Raw genomic sequence first — 22,999 nt, 5'->3', positions numbered from 1 at the left:
AGAGTGCTCTATTATGAAGAAAAAATCAGAAAATAACAGCATATTATTTATGTTTTGTTTCTAGAAAGTTTAGATGAATTAAGTCATGGGAATCGTCGGTATAAAATCTGATAATTACCGAGGAGAGCTTGGTATGGGTATCTTAAACGGTCCCTAATTTTCAGATTTGAAACCAACGGAACCCATGACTTATTTCATCTAAATTTCAGTGAACAAAGCATCACGCACACACACGCATAAATATCTTATATACGTGTGTGTTTCTATATATTTTATAGATATTTACATATATGTAGATATGCATCGAAAAACCTATATATATATATATATATATATATATATATATATATATATATATATATGTATATACACATATATTTTTATATATTTATGCATATATGAATGCACACAAATAATTATATTATGAATAACAGTGTATTATTTTTATTACTATTTTTAATTACTATTAATCAAGCATTCATCTAACTGTGAAATATTTCAATCTCCCAGAACACACACGCATACATATATCTAGATAAGTATATATATATATATATATATATATATATGTATAAAAAATATATATATATATATATATATATATATATATATATATATATATGTGTGGTTGTGGTATTCTTTGACGCAACAAGAAAAGTTACTGGAAGATATAGGCGATATATCTTCGACCTACGTAACCCCATTCAAATAAGAGAATATTAATTAAGATTTACTCACTGTAAATGAAATTGAAAGAAATGCGTCGTCACTCTATGATAGATGACAAAAGTTGTCATTGTTATTTATAGGTCCTCCCAAATGAAAATATTTGAATGAATGAATGTAAAAGATTGTTTTCGTTTATTATTACACCTTAATTACTATCGAAACGTGTTGTTATTATTTAAACCTGTATTACAACACAGCATGTTCAAATAGTGTATATATCATGAAGAGAAAAACAAAAGACAGAACTTTTAATTTCTGATTTGCCTAACCATTTCAAAACAGTGCATTATAAATTAATATTTGCTGCGATTACTTCTGTCCTATTTTATTCCATTTATACGGAATGTTTTTATCCATAACAACAGAAATGAATACACTTTATACAAGAGAAAGCATTTAAGGAAGCAATGATAATGATATCTTATTAAAACCTTTTTAAATTATTTTTGATTATTATCCAGACAAGTTAATTTCAGTTGATTATTATCCAGACAAGTTAATTTCATATGTTAATATAAAGAAAGATACACAGGACATGATTGAGAGTTCAGAGAGAGAACGTTTAATCCCCTGTCTCTCTCTTTTATTCTCTCTCTCCATCTCCTTTACGCTAACGTAAGGTATACTGTAATGCGAGAGGGTTACTTACTGCTCTCTCCCCTTTGCGATTAACAACGGGATACATACTCCGTCTGCATACAATGAAAAAAAAAAATACAAAAAAAAAACGACAAAAAACAAAACAAAAAAAAACACCAATACTATCGCCAAGTTTTTTTTCTTTATTATTACATGTTCACCTCAAACAAGGCACAGTGCCGCTTTGATATAGGGGGTTTCTATGAGGGGCATGACTTGCAGAGATACTATGAAGGGAGTTGAGTAGCACTATGCCTGTTCACATTGCATTTGAACTGATGCATATCAGTAGAGTTGGCGAAGCAGGAAACCAGAAGGGAATACGAAAGTCGTGCAGTTCTGGGGAAGTAACTATTGAAGCAGAAAGCTTTCTTAGATCTAGGGGCGTTGCTGCTTGTCAGGTTTGTCGGAAGTATATACGTCAAGGGGCTACAAGAGCTTGCAGTTCGTCGGAAAATGAACCGTTAAAATATTTGTAAAACAGGCAGAGGGATGCAACATTTCGTCGAGGAGGCAGAGGTTGAAGCTTAGCTGACAGTTAAGGACGTATCAGGTTAGCGACTCTCTTTTGAACCATGTCCAGGAGTGAGAGAATAGTAGCCCAAATGTGACAACATAACTGTATACATGGGTGGAGGGTGGCATTGTAGAGTTAGAAGTGAATTTCTTATTTACTCTAATTTCTTTACAGTGTGTCATATTGATCGCTATCTCTAATATTATATAAAAGGGAGGGTGCCTGTGTGTCTTAAGTTCGTTCCTTATGGATTCGGAAATGGCTGGGCCGATTTTTATAAAATTTCACACGATCGCATTTCATGTGCCTGGAAGTGTTCTTCGATGGGGTTTGTATCAGAATGTCTTCGATAAATATCGATAATCGAAATAATCCGATGAAAGAACGAACTGGCGATGTTGACGAAATTTAACATCTTACACAACCTTAGATCACAAGTACATTCGAGAAGATTTATTACAACCAAGCGAAATAACTTACGTATAATACCAGCAGTTGGTTCGTTGATATGACAGGGGCGCGTTCGACATGAATGTTTCTGCTTAAAGCACAATTTTACAATGATACTTGTTTTTTTATTTCATTTTAAAATAAAATACAAGCGATTTTCACCGTAAAGCAGTTATGTCGAGCATATAGAATCAACAGTAAGTTCTTTTATATAACGAGGGCGCATTTGAAACGAATGTTTCTGTTTAGAGCACAATTTAAGCATGCTACTTTACTTTTAGATTTTAAACATTAATGCATACCGTTATGAATAGAATTATAGTATAAAATCAACATTAGGTACAATATGGACTACAATGTATTGTAAATTAAATCAATCAATCGATTTTATTGTAAAAAATAGGGGTATTTCATGGACTTCGATGACAAAAAAATATGAAAGTGTTGAACATTCATTGATCATCATTCAATCACGGGCAACGTCGGGTAACCCTGCCAGTTGGAAATAAATATCTTTATCTAAATATAAACAAAACTTTAAGATTTATTTTACGTGAATAAATCTTAAAAATTTATCAAACCTATGAATACAATGGTTATTGTTATTAATATTAATTTCAAGTATGGCAGGTAATGAACTTTGCGAAGCGATGGAAAATGGGATGATAAAGCTACTAATCTATATACTCAAAACGATAGATGCATGCATGATAAAAGTGTAGTATCTGTTTTCCAGATGCTGCACTTCAGTTTCTTGTTCTCTGTCAGTGGAGGAAAATCTTTCACGACTGAGACAATTTTAATTTTTGTTCCATTTCTCCACATTAAAAAAACGACCCTGGTGTCTAACTCTGTCCCGTGGGGAGGCATTGTAAATAGGAACTCTAAAAATTATGGGCGCATAATTAATTGGAAATTTTACCTATATACCGAGTCTGGTTTATACTAAGGAAAAGTCTTCTTTAGATGGATGGATGAATATGTCGGCAAGTTGAAATAAACATTTTCCATTCTAACTTTCCGACATACTTCTACTACATTTGCGCATTCGCAAGTACATTCATAGTTTGAAGTGGTTTACTGATAACTCTTTCTTATCTGCATATAAATAACTTAGCTGGAACGGTAAGGAATGCCGCTGGAGTGCTTTATACTTTTCCTTGATTGAACCAGATAGCATCCAATTCATTTTTTTCATTTGGTTGGTTGGTTGTTTTTTGTTTTACGGCATATCAACCCTTTTCGGGTTATTTAATGCCGAATCAAAAGATTTTTGAAGAAAACATGTTAAATAGAACATATCTGCTGTTTTCAAGTCGGTTTCTATTTAACCCATAGTTGGAACCCTAACAGGTACTACCACTCTTGGTCAGAGTGGACCTGGGAGCAAATGTAATTAAATGGTGGCTCCACACTCCTCAAAGCCCACAAGCTGGGGCCTCACCACTGGATATAGTTTAAGGTCATATCCAGGACCCCCATTGAGGGACTTTTACCCTCTGCAGGGGGCAGTCGGTGTATTCTAATGCCCAACCGACAGGGCCGTTTAAATTTGAAAATCAGTACTATATATATATATATATATACATATATATATATATATATATATATATATATATATATTGCAAAGAAACTGAATCCCTAACAACTCCACCACAAGATAACTCAAGTAGACCTAACCGAATCATAGTGAAGTTCCAAAAAACCACAAGAAAACAGATAATGCAGACTCTGTGGACAAAGAAACGAAACCATTAACCATATAGTAAGCGAATGCAAGAAAATGGCTCAAAAGGAATACAAGAGATCAGGCACGACCAAGTGGGGAGAGCAGTACGCTGGAATTATGCAAACAACTGCATCTCGAACGCATAGATAAATAGTACAAGCATAAGCTGGCAACATTACCTGCAAACGAGAAACATAGAATCCTATGGGACATTGATATACAAACGGATAAACCCATCAAGCAAGGCGACCTGAAATGTCCTGTAAAAATCTTAGACTTTGGTGTCCCAGCATACCAAAGGGTGAATATCAATATAACAAGGCCGATAGCCATTAGTCGCGCGCTCTCGTGTAATAAATGAATGCGTAAATGTAGGATCGGTATGAAATTCTTAAAGATAAACTAAAATGACCGAAAAATGGGGTGAAATGACTTAAATAAATAAAAAGTAAATGACTTAGAATGACTTTAATGAACTTAAGGATGAATTGAATGATCTTAACAATGACTTGAATGCGTAAAAAATAACTGGAATCCTTCAAAAAACAACTTAGATGATCTGGAGAATGACTTGAATGGCTTTGAAAGTGCCTGGTTGTAAAGTGGGTGATACTTTAAACATAAAATTAATACAGAAAAGTTATCCCCCACTTCATATCACATACTTACAAACATAAGTACACCATGTAGTAAGAAAAGATTCTACACTTTGATCTTAGCCAAAAGGCCAAGAAAAAGGTATTTATTTACTCCCCACCGAGCAAATTAGGCACAAGGCTGATTTTAATGTGAGGTGTGAAAGGGAAATGGGAACCAATTCCCCGGGGAGAGGGGGAGCTGGATAGTGACAATTTGGTATGAAGGTTGCCTCTACATTGACCAAGGTCTTATATGTGGGATTGCCCCTACATATGGTCCATGCTTGCAGTAGCTACCGGAACAGATACTACACTTTGATTTTGGCGGAAAGGCCAAGAAAAGCTGTATTTATTTGCTCCCCCACAGAGCAAATTAGGCACAAGGCCGATTTTTAATGTGAGGAGTGAAAGGGAAATGGGTACCAACTCCCCGGGGAGTGGGGGAGCTGGATAGTGACAATGTGTATAAGGGGTTGCCCCTACATTGACCAAGGTCTTATATGTGGGGCTGCCCCCACATATGGTTTATGCTTGCAGTATCTGCTGGAACAGATACTACATTTTGATATTGGCCAAAAGGCCAAGAAAAGCTGGTAGGTATTTATCTGCTCCCCCACCAAGCAAATTTGGCACAAGGCCGATTTTTAAAGTGAGGAGTGAAGGGGAGATGTGAATCAACTCCCCGGGGAGTAGGGGAGCAGGATAGTGACAATTGGTATGACGTGTTGGTATTTATTTGCTCCCCCACCGAGCAAATTAGGCACAAGGCCGATTTTTAATGTGAGGAGTGAAGGGGAAATGGGAACCAACTCCCCGGGGAGTAAGGGAGCTGGATAGTGACAATTGGTATGAAGGGTTGTCCCTACATTGACCAAGGTCTTATATGTGGGGTCGCCCTCACATATGGTCTTTGCTTGCAGTATCTGCCGGAACAGATACTACACTTTGATCTTGTTTATATAGTTTATTTCTATAATGAAAAAATTTTACAATTAAATAATGACAAATTCAAAAAAAAAAAATAAAAGCAAAAAATTAACATTTGTAAACAAACGTAGGCACAATACCATACAAGAAGTGGCATGGGAAGTGTTGCAGGGTCTTTGTTACTAAGTGAAAATGGAGTCTTTGGCGACTTTACTCTTGACTGGCAACATTTACTACGATACCTCATTCACTCTGTGGACTCTAATCTAATTAATGAAAACCCCAGCGTGTGTGTGTGTAATTCTTTTTTTTGTTATAACTATTAAAATGTGTGTGTGCGTGTGAAAAAGTTCAATTCATTGGAAAATAAAAGTTTCTTGAATTTGGAAGAGAAACAGTTCGTGTTGGGGAGTGGGGATTCTAGAAAAAATATACAAAAAATAAAATTGCCTAGTGCATTGTTAGTAAGGTCCCCCCCTTAGCTAATCTAGAAAGTTAGATCACCTAGTGCTTTCCGGGGCAACGGAAACAAGCGGGAAGATCCCTAGTGGGGATTGGGAAGAATTCTTATCGGGTGTAGGAAGGAAAAATAAAACATTGTCAAAAACAAAAAAGGGGAACATGGGTGGGGAGACCTTCGAGTAGGGGTTGACCAGGGGTGATAAAACAAAAAGATAGGGGGAGTGGTAGAGTAGCCTCGCAAGATTCTCTAGTGCCAAAAAACAAACAATTGGGGGGGGGGGCAGGATCTCATTTGCACTCCCAGTCAAGAGTCTCTTTACTTTTTATTTGTCTAACCTAGCGGGATGGCCTCCGTAGGACCCAGTACCGCGCGTGCCATGCTTATGATGGTAACACGAATTCAAACTTGGCGCCTCGTCGGATGCACAAGCTAGCGTCATGCACCCACCTCTTGTCAAAAGCCACTCGAGGCAACCTCTTCCAATCGCATCTGATCTTTACTTTAAGCAGATGTTTAAAGTAGACGTCAGATCCCGATCCGGAATAGATATCCCTTCGCGGACTCGCTTGAGGCGTGTGATCCATATGACCATCCTCGCTACTGCTAGTATCACTAGAAAAACCATTTTTTCTCCCTAGGCAGCGGCGGATCAATGCTCTCCACAAAATATTACTCGTCGAGTCCAAGCCAGCGCTTGGCATCGATGCGAGCCGTTACCTCGTTACGTACCCTAGGAGGGTCTTGAGCCTGCTGCAGCGGCTTTGATCTTAGCCAAAATGCCAAGAAAAGCTTGAAAAGCTAAGAACAGCATCTATTAACAACAGACCTTTGATCTTAACCAAAACGAACAAGCACAAAAGTGGTACGAAGAGACCAACTGACAGACCGACCGACAGACGGACCGACGGAGTGACTTATAGAGTCGCTTGCACGCGACTAAAAAGAGAAAATGAGGTAAATACAAAGAGCTAGCAATACAGCTAAAGGGGATTCAGATGATGAATAAAATCAAGGTAATACCTTTAATAGTAGGAGCACTTGGAACCATTACACACGCACATACACCCCCCTATATATATATATATATATATATATATATATATATATATATATATATATATATATATATATACCATTTTGATAATTACCAAAGTGAAACCACAGAACCAATACACCACCAACCTGGAGAAATAAAAGAAACCATCCTCAGACAAGACAATGAAGAAAGAAAAGCAGCGAAATACTACAGACTAAAAACATACAAAAACCCTAAGAGAAACATAGACACTGAAAATTTTGAAAATGACTTAATCAACCTGATTAAAAATATTAAATTTAAGAAAAATAAAAAATATATCACTCCAACACTTAAAAAAATAAATAAATTTTCAAAATCTATTTCTACAAGCCACCAAAATAAACTCATAGTACCGGCAGATAAAACTGGAAATTTCTACACAATGGACTATATACAATATAAAAATCTAATATATAAAGAACTTAATAAAAATTATAAAACTACTAATAAATCAGCACTAAATAAAATAAATAATGATGCAAAAAACATTTTAACTAAACTTTAAAAAGATAAATACACAGAAATAACGGTACCAGGTACCCCGAGATTTACTTTAAAAGACCACAAACACAGCTTCAATATCAACCCTACTATTAGACTCAGTTGCCCCTCGAAATCAGATATAGGACTGGTTAGTAAAAACATATTAGATAGAATTATCCCCAAAATTAAATCCATAATAAAATACCCACTATGGCAATTTTCTAAACCAAGTAATCGACTGGTTTTCTAATATTCAAAATAAAAATAATATTAAATTTCTTTCTTTTGACATTGAATCATATTACCAATATATATCACCTATCCTACTTAATAAATCTCTATTAATGGCACGAAAATTAACTAATATAACTCAAGACGAAACTAAACTAATACTTATAGCTAGACAGTCTTTAATAACATTTGATAATAAATATTGGACCAGGAAAAATACCCCTATCCACTTCAACATTTTAATGGGATCGACGGACTCGACCCAGGTCACTGATCTAGTTGGCCTTTTCCTTTTAAATGAAATACATTGTATACTCCATAAACAATTCAAACTTGAAGGAGGGCTATATAGAGATGATGCACTTTTCATAACGAATTCTACTAATAAAAATTATGAAAATGCAATTAAAGCTCTACATAAATTATCTAAAAATTATGGACTTAGTATAAATATCGACCCTAATAAAAAAATTGGTGATTTCTTAGACATAACCTTAAATCTTGAAAATTCTACCTTTGAACCATACCATAAACCTAACCAATCACTTCTATATGTCCACAATCAATCAAACCACCCTAAATCAATATTAAAATCAATAGTTCCCAATATCGCTCTAAGAATTTCTAGACTGTCTTCTACTAAATCAATATTTACCAAAAATGAAAAATACTATAATGAAGCCCTTAAAAAATCTGGATATAATTCACAAATTAAATTCATAAATGAAAATGATAGAAACATAAACTGCATTAAAAATAAACCTATTAAGAGCGTAATAACATATAATATGGCAATGTCTTCCCGTATACGAGTTAAGAAAAATAACCAGGAGACAAAAAAAGATAAAACCAAACTACAAATATTAGATAATAATATAAATAAACAACAAACTAAAACCCGCAAACGTAAGAATAGACACAAGGAGATCCTATGGTTCAACCCCCCGTATTCCAAAAACCTAGAAACAAACATAGCTAGAGAATTTTTTAAAATATTAGATAAGAACTTTAAAGCCCCCCATAGATATAATAAGATTTTCAATGAGAACACAATTAAAGTCTCTTACTCTACTATGGCTAACCTTCATCAGAAAATAATTAGCTCTAATAATAATAAAATTAATAGACTACAAAATGCAACTATACAAAATACATCGGACTGTAACTGTAGAAGAAAAAAATAAATGTCCCCTACAAGGCTCATGTAAAATTAAAAATGTTATCTATAGCTGCACAGTATCAAAAACTCCAAATATACAAGAACCTATCAACAGCCATAACTCAACTACCAGATTAAATAATAACACCAACTTAAATCAATCTACCGATCAATTATTAACCAACCCACCACATTATAATCCAACAATAGAACTAACGGAAAATAATCATAATAATCAAGAGGTAATATATATTGGTTCCAAATCTGGCCCAATAAAACATAGAATTTCAACGCACAAACATTCTTTTAAAAATAACTCTCTATCAAACCAAACTACTCTATCCAACTATATTTGGCAACTAAAAATAGCAATATTTCTTTCAACTTAAAATGGCAAATAATTGAGACTTGCAAATCATATAAACCAGGAGATAAATTTTGTACATTATGTACAAAAGAAACCCTCAAAATTTTAAAATATGAAGATATAAAAAGCACAACCAAACTAGTAAATTCAAGACACGAGCTTCTATCATGTAATCATAAACGTTGGTTTAAATTTAATAAATATAAACCCCCTTAAATCATTAAAAATTACTCATTAGTAAAAATAGATTTTTATTTTTATTCATTTATTTATTTATTTATTTATTTATTTTTAAAATAAATTAAGTTAAACCAATTACCGCCCTTAGACTCGTAAATCAAATAATAAATAAAGCCATGACAATTATCTCCCCTTAAAAACTTGCAAAATAAATACTCTCTCTCTCTCTATAGATATTAACTGTAGCGTCTTTAAATCAAAATACGCTAACGGAAACAATTTACTGCACGAGCGTCGCCCTTTTAAAATTCATCATTCAATAAAATAAAAATCTATAGCAAACATCTAAATGACTACTTTAAATACAGTTCCTGATTTCAAAAAAAGAAAAACCAAAAGGTAATTATATATCTATATATTTTTAAATCAAATTTATTATGTAAATTCAAAAAAATATGTATTTTTTCTACTCATTTCTATCTCTAACCTATACCAATTTTCTTATTAATTTTCTTATAAATTTTAAATCCAAACCTTTTACTTCAATTTTTCAGATTCATCTGCCTTACTTTTAATGCTAGGTTTATTTTTGGTGTCTTTTCAATTCAATAGAAATCCTCCTAAATTTGCTGATGAGGAGACCGTGCTTACCAAAAAAACTATGTATAATTGTTCTACGTGACTTCATGTATACCACAAATAAAAAGCACGGATTTCCGAAACGATCGTACGGATAATTGACTTTGTTGTTGTTCCTTCTTATGAAACTGATTTTTAATTTAATTAAATTTTGATTTTTAATTTTAAAAAATTTTTAAATTATAAATCACATTACTTAATATATATATATATGTGTATGTATATATGTATATATAAGTATGTATGTATATATATATGCGCACATACATCACTACGCAAAAACGCATATACTGATATTATCAGACAAATATAATATTCACTATTCATAGATATACATAAAATAAAGTGTTATAATTAGATATGTCTATAGAATTGATTAGAAGACGATCAGGATTATATATTTTCATTATGTAATATTGAACTTAGATCTGATAACTGTTAGTAATAATTTTATTTAACAATTATATGTAAACAATACATTAAACTATCAAATTAACATACAGAATGGAGACTGTGCAGCTTGAATAAAATGGGGGCATGGGAGAAAATAAAAAATATGTTGCGATTGCATTGATAATCCTAATATAATAAAAGCATAATAAAATTTCAACTCTAAATATTAATTTATATATCCTTAATTAATTAAAATAAGAAAATATTATAAAGTTAGTGTATGCTTTATAATTATTGAGGATATTTATACACTATAATTACAGGTTAAAAATAATGAATTTTAAGGAAAATCTTAAAAAAAAACTTTATATATAAATATATACATATATTAATATATATATATATATATATATATAATTAAACAAAAAATCCTCAACTGCTACTGTTATAAATATATAATATATCACATTATAATAAAAGTTAACAGTTCATTAAAAAATAAACAAAAAAAACAAAATAGAATAAAATAAAATTCAAGAAAAAACATTCAATGGATGGCATTGAAATATATATGAATATGTTATATATATATATAAATAAATATATATATACATACACATATATATGTATGCATATATATGTATATATATATATATATATATATATATATATATATATATATATATATACATATATATTCTTAAAATAAATAAATGAAAATAATTAAAGTATTGGATGTAAGTTTTATTTATTAAGAATGAAATTTTTAAAAATCGGTGTAAACCTAAAACTAATTAATTGGCAATAAAATATTCTGGGTAATTGTGGTGCAGTGGATGTATTATCGGCAGCTCCAGTAACTCTCGATTCTCCTTCTTTGTCCCTCAATCCTCATTTCTAATGAGTAATGTTTCTGACAAAGAGTGAAGAAAAAGCTGCTTCCCAGGTTGGTAGTACTTCGTGAACAGTAGTCTGAGATGTCGGAAATTTTCTTTTTCTCTGTCTATCCTTGCGGCCATGTCACTAGTAAGGGTGCTGGAGGTAAACGTTTTTATCTGGGCTTACGTTAACCGCCTGATAGTCAGAGACCCGAACCTTGGAATAACCCCTAAGGAGGCTGTCCTATCAGCAGGTGCAAAGTACTGGGGCTGCTGTATTGCAATTTGGTGAATGAATTCTGGACCATGCAGTAGTCTCTGTTGGGGGACTCTCGATGCCATACTAGTGGGTAATTGTTACGGCATTACCTTATCATGTGTTACAAGAAAAGTTCTGTCTTTCCTCCCTTACATTCTCTCTCTGTTCTGCTCTAACCAAGGATGCTGACCTGTCCCACAAACCCCAAAATCCTCAACATGAAATATCTCAAAATAGAAAACACGAATAAACCTAGAACCGCATCCTCCTACGTAGACCCCTACTATCATATCTCCTTCTCCAACATCAGGAGTCTACGTTCTTACCTTCCAGAGGTTGAAACCCAATTAGAGGAGACGAAACCTGACATATTCTTTCTAAGCGAAACTGGAATAGGGCCGGCCACCTCCCTAGATGAGTTCATAATTGAAGGATACTCTAACCTAACATGTAAATCTGACTCCCAAGATCGCCACAGGCATGGAATATGTGCCTACATTAAAGATGGCTTCCCATGTGACAGGGATATCTCCAGAGAATACCCTAATCTACCTTATATGTGCTTCCGGATTGCACTTGCTTACACCACCGCATTTATATTTGCCCTCTATCGCCCCCCAAAACAGTGGTGTTACTGTCTTTAAGAGTATATCAGAAAAAATTGACCACATCCTGTCTGCTCACCAATCGGCTAACATTCACATTTGCGGTGACTTCAATGTCCATAATGTGGAATGGCTGAGCCACTCAAATAAGACTGATGAGGAGGGGAGGGTCTGTCATGATTTTGCCATTGCCTATGACCTCACTCAGATTGTCCGCGAGCCCACCCGTGTGCCCGATAGTACCGGTCAGTTCGCAAGCCTCCTAGACCTTTTTCTATTAACTTCCCCTGAGCTATGCTCATGTTCCGTTCTATCTCCCCTGGGATCCTCCGACCACTGCGTCGTATCAGCTAAGATAAAAATGAAATATAATAAATCTACAGACGTACCTCTCCACCGTACTGTATACCGATACTCTATGGCGGACTGGGATAGCTTCCGTACATTCATATCTGATCTCCTTCTCCATTCCATGTTTAAAAAGGATGTGTCCTCTATAGTATCAGATCTGACCGAATGGTTACTTGTAGGCATAGGCCAATTCATACCATCCAAAAAATTCCAACAAAAACCTAACAGCCAGCCATAGTTCTCTCCCGAGTGTGCTGCTGCCATTACACACAGAAATCACTTTTTCCATAGCTACCAACGTAATAGATGCACTGAAACTAAAGCTGCTTTCAGAACCGCCAGCAACCACTGTAAAAGAGTAATAAAAAAATGCATGAGAATTATATGCGCAATCCGTTAAGTCCAAAGTAGCTGAGCAGCGGCTTGGTTCCCACCAGTTTTGGCAAATAGCAAATAGTATCTTGAACAGAAACGTGCGCTCTATTCCAACCATTATCAATGGACAAGAGCTCATCTCGACAGCATCCGACAAGGCCAAACTATTTGCCAAAAACCTGTCGGCAAATTCTACCCTGAGTGACGAAGGCCATCAACTCCCCATATTCCCTCCTATAACAGACAACACGCTATGCATCATACAAATATCTGTGCGTGAGGTCGCCAAGCTAATCAAGAACCCTGATTCCAGTAAAGCAACTGGTCCCGACGGTATTCCAATTATAGTGTTAAAAAAATTACAACCAAAATTGCCCCCATACTTTCCAAACTGTTTAAGCGTTGCCTTAAGGAGGAGTGCTTTCCAACACCCTGGAAAACCTCATCAGTATGCCCAGTATTTAAGAATTCAGGTGAAAAGTCATCCCCCTCTCAGAACAGACCAATAAGTCTCCTGTGTGTCATGAGTAAGTTGCTAGAATCCACAATAAATAGAGAAGTAGTCAACCACCTCAGCAGAAATAATCTTCTTTGTGACAGGCAATATGGTTTCCGCTCTGCTAGATCTACAGCAGATGTGCTATCGGTTATATCTCATAGGATTAGCGAATCCCTCGACAAAGGCTCTATCTAGGGCAATTGCTCTCGACATATCAAAGACCTTCGATAAGGTTTGGCATAAAGGCCTACTGCACAAGATTTCCAACTACGGTATAACTGGAAATGTTTTCTCTATCATTAAATCATTTCTCTCAGATAGGCTCATAAGAGTAGTTGTTGATGGGAAGAAATCAGAGGCCCACAGTATTAATGCTGTGTCCCACAGAAGTCCACACTGGCACCAACTCTCTTCCTGATCTACATCAATGATCTCCAAAAACACATACTAAAATCTTTCGTTGACATCTATGCTGATAACACGACCATCTATGGCAACACATCAAAGGCCATAAATGATGATGTTCTCTCTGATTCTTTCTCCTCTGATCTTGAGCGCGTGGTACAGTGTGGAAAGAGATGGCTGGTTACCTTTAATGAATCTAAGACCAAGCTCCTATCTCTACATCATAAACGTTCTTATCCCCATCTGGCATCAATGTAAATGGATGGCTCTCGTCTAAGGGAGGCGCCAGGATTTGATAAGCTCTTGAGTTTGATCTTTACACCTGATCTAAAATGGAACACATATATCAAGTCTGTGGCCAAGGTCGCCGGGAAAATTGTGGGATCCTTCTACGGCTCCAGAAGATATCTCACTAATGATGCAATTCTCTATCTATATAAGAGCCAAGTACGTCCAAAGATGGAATACTGCTGCCACATTTCGGCGGGGGCTGCAAAAAAACAGCCTATCCTGCCTTGACGGAGTACAAAATAGACTCCGTGGCTTGGTGGGGGATACCCTTTTCTCTTTCCTGCAACCTATTTCCCAAAGAAGAGACGTAGCGAGCCTGTCATTGTTCTATCGTTATTTCCATGGTAGGTGTTCGTCTGAGCTCCATTCTCTGGTTCCCCCCCTCGCCAATCTTTCTCAAAAAACACCCGACTCGCTGAAACCACAGTCAGTAATTTTCCCCTCTCCCTCTCTGTGCCTAAATCAAAACGTAGATACCATGAACAAAGCTTCTTTCTTAGAACTGCACGCCTGTGGAACTCTTTCCGCTTGCTTGTTTCTCTCCCGACTTCAACCTGGATGTCTTCAAGTCCAACACAAACAAATTCCTGATGAACCGCCCCCCCCCTAAGTAATGGCAACTTACTAATTCTCCAATATTATTGCTATACTATCCCTTTGATTACTGTACACACAATAACACTTATCCCTGAGTGGGCATTGGGCCTTGATAAGTGGTGAACTCCATGTAAAAAAAATAATCATTATTAAATATTAATTTATCTAATAAAATATAATTTATAGATATGTAAAATCAAATCATCAAAGATTATTACTGAGAAAAATCGATAAAAGTAGCTGATGAGTTTCGTATGAAAATATATATAGATGCATATATTTATGTTTCCGTTCTAAATATATAAATATATACATATATATATGCATATATATATATATATATATATATATATATATATATAAAATAATAAATAAATAACATATTAAATAAAATATAATATAATTGTATAGCAAAATTAATACAATTTAATAATATGTGGATTAAAATTAGGTGATTTTACTTTCAATTCAATGATGGCGTAATAATATGAAAAAAGATAATTGCAACGTCTCTTCCAATTTTCGAATTTTGTAAATATTCCCAAATTCATTATTATTTTTTTTTTAATGGATAAGATCTTTTTCTTTTGAGTAATCAGGGGGAAATACTTTGAATAATTGGCATAATAATTACCAGAATGATTTTGCACTACGAAATAGGTATGGTATGAAATAGTGAAAGTCAACTTACTTTAAGAAATCAAAAGCAAAAGGGTAAACATCTAAAAATTTTGAATATAGACTTTTGTTATGTGCCCTGTAATTACATCGAGTTTTGTTTGGTATTGCCAAGTGTGAAATATAATTGATTAAACATATTTCTCTCTCTCTCTCTCTCTTTCTCCCTCTCTATCTCTCTGTGTTTTCCTCTCTGTATATATATATATATATATATATATATATATATATATATATATATATATATATATATATATATATATATATATATATATATATCGGGTGAGAATGCTATGAAATGAAGTTAAATAAAGTACTGCTTCCTGTTTATTTTGTCCGTTTTACTTTTCTCTTTCTACTGACGCTGATGTGTTGCATTGGTTTCTTATCAGACACAGACGGCTGGTTCAATACAATGTAACCGTTGGTTCGTCTTTGGTATATGTATGAATAGTTGTTCAATAAATATCTGTATATATGTATACACACACACACGCGCACATATATATATCCGTTTGTGTGTGTGACGGCGTAACTGCTTGACGACGTATTTGCAGTACTGTTTCAGGAACAAGTAATTTGTAAATAATCTGGATACACTATCGTACTTCTACTTCTTCTTCATCTTCTTCTTCTTCTCCTTCTTCTTTCTTCTTCTTCTTATTATTATTATTATCATTATTACCAGTAGTAGTAGTAGGAGTTTAGTAGTTACTCGAATAGCTTACGCAGGTAATAGAGATTCCTTTCGAGTACAACCTGTGGCGTTCCCTTGAGTTTGCATGACGACAAGTCTCCCCAGATTTCTAGTACTCTGTATCTCTTTCCTAATTTAGTAGATTAATTTTCGTTATCGAAACTTCTGTTTACCAATGAATTCTCATTGGCACCAATCATTGGTGTTCACTGGAATTTGAATGGCAATAAGCATTGCTCATGCCTCAGTTCTCATCACCCTCATCTAATTGACGTTTTGTTAATAGTCCCTCTTTCTATTCTTTCTATCCTCCTTGTCCGTCCTCAACCATTTGATGTGATATTGGTTGATACCGACACTTTTTGTATGGGCGGGTTTACTTTAAATTTTACATTTTCAGTTTTCTTAATCTCGTGTGTTGTTTTGTGTTTTACTTCTGTAACAGTTTCTACATGTTTGGCTAGCGCCTGTAGCTTATGTGTATTAGTTCTTGTATTCTGGGTGTTCCCTTAATATTTAAGACGATTTTATTACTAGTACCCGTTGTATCTTCTCAATCATTAATCTGATTCCATTCTCTCCAATTTCCCTTAACTTATAGGAAGATGTAATATTTTATATCGTTCCATAAGTCTTTTATGTATCTACATGAAATAATATTAGTAGTATGTATATATATATATATATATATATATATATATATATATATATATATGTGTGTGTGTGTGTGTGCGTGTGTATGTGTATGTGTATATATATATATATATATATATATATGTATATATTTATATTTATATATTAAGAAAAAAGTTAGATGGGAAAATACAAGTGATTGCCTAAATAGAGTCATAAAGCAATATAAAAGAAACAGACAGGAAAGATGATTGTAAGAATTGTTCGGATATAAAGGATAGTTGTAAAAATTCTCAAGATTAATAAAGTACAGATAAAAATTTAGAAATATAAACATTGAATACGAAAGAAAAACAAGTGGCTGAGCAGGTGATACATGGATATACAGGGAGAAAAGAAGAAGAAAGGTTGAAGAAACGTATAAGTATGATTTATTAGTAAGAAAAGTGTAAGAGAGAGAGAGAGAGAGAGAGAGAGAGAGAGAGAGAGAGAGAGAAAGAGAAAATTGGAGACAGGAGAAGAGTTTAAAGAAATTAAATGCGCAGGTTAAAAAGACGTAATATTTAGGAAAGAACAAAATGAATAGAGCAAAAAGATACTCAAATAATAAAAAAGGAGCCGACGATTAATTAAGGTAAAAGAGAGTTACAATCAAGCAAGCATAAATGAGAGGGGGAGAGAAGGAGAAACAAACCATTCGAGTGAATGACGTGAAAAAAACAAGGTGTAAAGGCAGAAACAATAGAATGAGAGAAAGAGAGAACTCTTAGGAAAAAAATGAAACCGAAAAGAGAAAAAGTAAACTTAATACAAATTATATAAAATTTTAATTAGAAACTTTTAATAATAAACATAGGCGACACATTGATTCAAAAAAATATATGGTGTCAAAAAATTGATTAATGAAACATTTTTGTGTCTAAACTACTGAATAATGTATTGAATGAATTAATGAATAAGATTGTCTGACAAATAACGGACGAATAAAACAGGATGAGTTGAACAAAAGAATGGAATGGGATTGAGAGAGAGAATTAGGGATCAGGGGAAGAATTCAGATACAGATCTGTCTGCTGGATAAATGGAATAACAGAATATAAGCCACAATAGGTTTTCGTGAATGGCGTGTACGTGGGGTTGGATTCACAAAGAATTTGAGGGTTCTGAGATAACAATAAAAATGGTAAGGTCAGAGATCACAATAGAAAAAATCGAAAGAATAAGAGAAAGCAAAAGGATAAATCGAATCGGTAATTGAGTAATAAACCAAAAAAATAAATAAAAAAAGAAGAAAAGAATGATCGAATGGAAAGCTGAATGAAGAATAGATACACTGCGAGCAATTAATATGATCATTAAAAAAATTAAAAGAATAAATAGAGAAATTTGATTAGCAGTAGAGTAAGTAATAATGTAATATATGACTTAATAAAAGATGGAACGATGAATTCGTCGCCCCCCCCAAAAAAAAAACATTACAGCTTCATTTTAAAACTTTTATAGAAAAATCAATCCAGGTAACTTTATTATGTAGTAGTGCTGACATCTATTCAATGTATCTGTTTTTAGCTTTCACCACCGCCTCGATGCGTGTATGGAATTGGGAACATGCCTTTTCCACAAGTGCCGATGTGGGCCCGGCGAATACTCAGAGGATTGCGGCGAGCAGGTTAGCTTTGTTGTTGTGGAACGTCCTGCTGATGATTTTTAGACTTGTGATCAAACGAAGTAGTCCAGTGGGTTCAGGACGAGGGAGAAGGAAACCAGTGAAGAAGAGAACAAATTCTTTCTGAATTCAAGCCTGGGTGACTTGTGGACCTGCGCCGAGTCCTATTGCCGCATCCAGTGACATTTTTGTCTCTGACGATGCTGCGTTTACCCATGCCTGCTCAATCTAGATTATTGAACACTATAGATTAATGCTACTTAATATATATGATAATGCACTATTTCTATACTGGCTTGCATGCAGCATTATGTACTTTTCCCTAGTATACCGCATTATAAAAATAATAAAGAAATTATTTCTCCCAGGCAATACTTCCTTCAAAAACCATTGCTCTATCAAGGATATTGAGCACAGTTTTCATTATCTATGAAATATTATAGTGCATTATTAATATCATAATACCTGGGTAACACTGGGTAGATTTTCTTGTACAATATAGTATAACAAAACATAGTGTTATTGCTGCTTCGGGGTAATTTTAAGTAGATGCATGTGTGTATGTGTGTGTGTGTCTGTCTGTCAATATTTAATTGATAAATTCTTAAACTACTGGTCATAAACCACTGACATTAAAATTTAAAAAATAGTTATCATAATTATAACGAGTAAAATATTTGTTTGGATGGATGAATAACGCGTACAGGCATATATAGGCAAGTTGAAATGCAAACTGTTCATAACAACTTGGCGACGTATTTAACTTCTTTCTGCGCATGCTTAAATTCAATTGATTATTAATTTATCTTACCCATCTCTCGATAACTACATCGGTAGGAATCGCGGCTGAAGCGCTAAATGTTTCCATTCTAGTTGATTGCACCCATTATTTTGCTTTAACTCGAAATCACTATTATATATTAGATACAATATTCAGTATAGAATTGACTCTAGTATAATACATACGAAATCTGAGTGAAATGAAACATATTTAACCTTATTTACTCCCCGGTCAAATCGGGTGCTCTCCGCACCTCTTAAATATGATCGAGACAAATTTTAGCTATGATTGTCAAACCAGAATCCTCCTCGATCCAGAGTTGTAGTAAGCGGTGTTTAGTCAGATTCAGTTCCTAATACTAAACTTAATCTCTTATATATACTCCAGCCAAGGGTAACGACATTATAGTTAGCACGCCTCTTCCCAATATAAAGAAAAGCTTTCTGAATAATAGTGTCATTATTTCAGTGTGGTCACTAAACTTTAAAAGATTATTAGAAAGGCATTCATAAATTATCGTACGTTTTATATTCATTTTGTTTTTTGACTTAAAATATCAATGAATTATACATAAATAGAGAATGTCAGTTAATCATAATATTGCTTGTTCGTGTTAAAGAGACATTTACATATACCAAAAGTAATTTTTAAAATAATAAAGTTTCAATTTGGTATCGATCAGCATATATTTGTTGTCTATAAATATCGATCAGCATATATTTGTCTCCTATAAATATCGATCAGCATATATTTGTCTCCTATAAATATCAATCAGCATATATTTGTTTTCTATAAATATCGATCAGCATATAGTTGTTTACTATAAATATCGATCAAACTCAGATATAAACATAGGATTAAATTATTTGCTTATTTTTAATGGAAAAGAAAAAGTAAGTTTATAGGCTTTTAATCTGAAAATCTGCTAACTACCTTCATGGAGACGAAAGTAAATATAAAATCCAGATGTTTTTCTTTATTATTAAACTGACAAGGATTTTCGGTGTTTGTTATACACCAATATAAAATTACCATGCTGAATACTTTTATTTATCAAATATAATATAGATGGTTTTTTATTTTTATTTAACATTGAAAGTTGTAAGACAAATCTTATAAAATTATGTTGTTTTATTTGTAATTCATTTATTTCAATTAACAGTTTGATGAATAAATTTAATAATGTGGATGTTTTGAATATTTTTTTTATTTGATATGAGCACTGGATACTAAACAGTTTTGTTGGGGGAAGGTAATTAAAAAAATATGTTGATTACTAAATTAATTGGAAAAATTAAACTCTCTTTCTTAAAATAAAGCATAAAATATTTAAGGAAATAAAATTTCACAAATGGTTTCAATTCAAATTCCGTAGAATCACGCATATTTCTTGAGTTATATTGGTTAATTTTTGTTCTAAGTATTGTCAATTGTTTGTCAAATATTACAAGAAAATAATTTTTGTTTCAACATTGAAAGTTCTAAGACAAATATTGTAATTATAAATTTATTAAGCTTTTTGTCTGCGAAAATTAACGTGAAGATTCCATTAGTTCAGTTCTCAAAATTTACGTTATTTTGAGATTTATCAAGTATTAGACTACCCGTAACCCGTTGGGTCAGTATGTTATATTAGCTATGGAATTAATGTTTAAGCGTGACACCCTTGACGTAAAGAAAGTAGTTTTTTGTGACATAATAGAAAAATTTATTTTAAAGTATATCAAAATGAAAAAAAAATAGATAGATTCCTATGAGTCGTTCTGATTATAATTGTTTATTTTTGGGGAAAAAACTTGCAGCCATTGAATTATAAGTGGTTTGCCATACTTATAGTTAAATATGTACCGAACAGATATCATAACACTTAAAGTTAGAGTCCAATTTTGATATATCGTTTAATTTAAACGTGAAAAAGAAACAATTCCCACTTTTTTACACAGAAGGGGAAGGTACACAGTAAAACAATACATTTTTTGTTACGTTGCTTATTTATTTGCGACGCAAATTAAAAAAAAACACACACAGAGTTGTAATACAGATTAGTTGCAAGACATCCCCAACTCTTCCAATGTTTAATAATAATTTCTTAATAATAACGTTAATATTTCAGTGTGCAGGTCAAATTCTTCAACGGTAGCAATTTGTGTTTGTTTGTTTCTGCTGTTATAGGTTTATGCTTATGTACGCATGCGCAACTGGAAGTCGTAAACCGGATGTGGGTTACAACACCCATTACAAGGTAATTTAAGTGTTATTATTATATAGATAAAATTAAAAATGGGCGCATGCTATATAGTTGCTTCTAGTAAGCATTTTACTAGTTAATTGTCATGTTCTGTGAATTAGTATACCTTACGTGTCTTAGAATAACGTAAGTCCATGGGAAAAATCAAATAGAAACGTGATTGTCAGCACTTCACTGTAGGAAAATTAAGTTGAAAATCCGTACCTATGTGCAAATAATCATTCTATTGATAATAAAAAAAGACTCTCTCTCATAAATTCCACCCTATTCTACATCGAGAAATTAATGAGTTCCTGTAATAAGGGCTAGATAATATGCATACGAAGGATTATCGGTGAAGACAATACTAACTCTATTTCGATCCAGTTTGTATTTTTAAAGTGTTAACTGGACATAAAAACACGTATACACACAGTTACTTTACACATATATTATATTATAAAAATTATAATGCATTTTATTCAAAACATAAAAAGAGAATGGTAATTGAATGTATTTAGCAAATATATTTTATCACAGAAATGACAATATAACACCAATCAGTTTTATTCAAAATGTGTGCAATATTTCAACAGTGCCTGCTCTATAATAATTATTATAAAATAATTATTAAACATAGTAAATGCGTTTATATATTTTTTAATAACTCACCTAATCTTGAGGGGGACACTGGATGATAAGGTTAAAAGCCTCGTCAGATTGATTATAACCGTCCTCAGAAGACGGCGAAGAAATGGACAGTATTGTTAGAGGATTATAAAGGAATAGATTATGAAAGGGAAAACCTTACAATTATGTGTTTGTATTAGACTGGAAGACGACTATGCTTCAGTTGACTGGGTAGCAGATTTGCGATGTCCTGTTCACAGATGCAATATTCTAGGCAAAACGTTCCTCATGAAAACCCAATTCAGTTCTTTAAAACAGACGAAGAAATATTTTTGTTGTGTCTAATTCTCGGCGCGTTCTTTGCTGATTATGACTTACACACATGGTATCAAAGATTGAAGCCTAGTTGAGTACCTTCCATGAGCATAGTAATGTATGAAAGATAGACTAGTACCATATGTTTTGTACGAAAGAGACGAGCAGAGATCATCTCCTAATTGCGGAGCTAGTTTTGCTTCGTCCGGTCCTTCCTCCAATCTGACAGCGTTACTTCAACTTAGTTATTAAACTGTTCTTTTACATACGGTGCATAATACAGTATTTAACACGTACATTTTAAGTAATTTCTATGCACTGTGTGGAAATATCTTAGTGGACATAGTCGCCGGTAATAACGCACACGGTCTATAATAAAATAGGTTCACAGTGGTCAACACACTGAAATGCCAGCATAATACTTTCAATGTGGTAAATACTAAATTAGTATATCTGTAGGTATAAACCATTCGTCATTCACTCTGCCTAA

The 22,999-nt window shown here is 33.5% G+C and overlaps 1 pseudogene; it reads right to left on the bottom strand.

Moving 5' to 3' along the window:
- Nucleotides 1-4,699: 4,699 nt before the first annotated feature.
- LOC145280544 (U2 spliceosomal RNA) lies at nucleotides 4,700-4,804 on the bottom strand (annotated as a pseudogene).
- Nucleotides 4,805-22,999: the final 18,195 nt, after the last annotated feature.

This window comes from Euprymna scolopes, chromosome 7 (assembly GCF_053919585.1).
Source record: "Euprymna scolopes isolate OS-2025 chromosome 7, ASM5391958v1, whole genome shotgun sequence".
NCBI lineage: Eukaryota > Metazoa > Mollusca > Cephalopoda > Sepiida > Sepiolidae > Euprymna > Euprymna scolopes.
The sequence above is the reverse complement of the archived record's forward strand: the minus strand, read 5'-3'. Positions and strand labels throughout refer to the sequence as shown.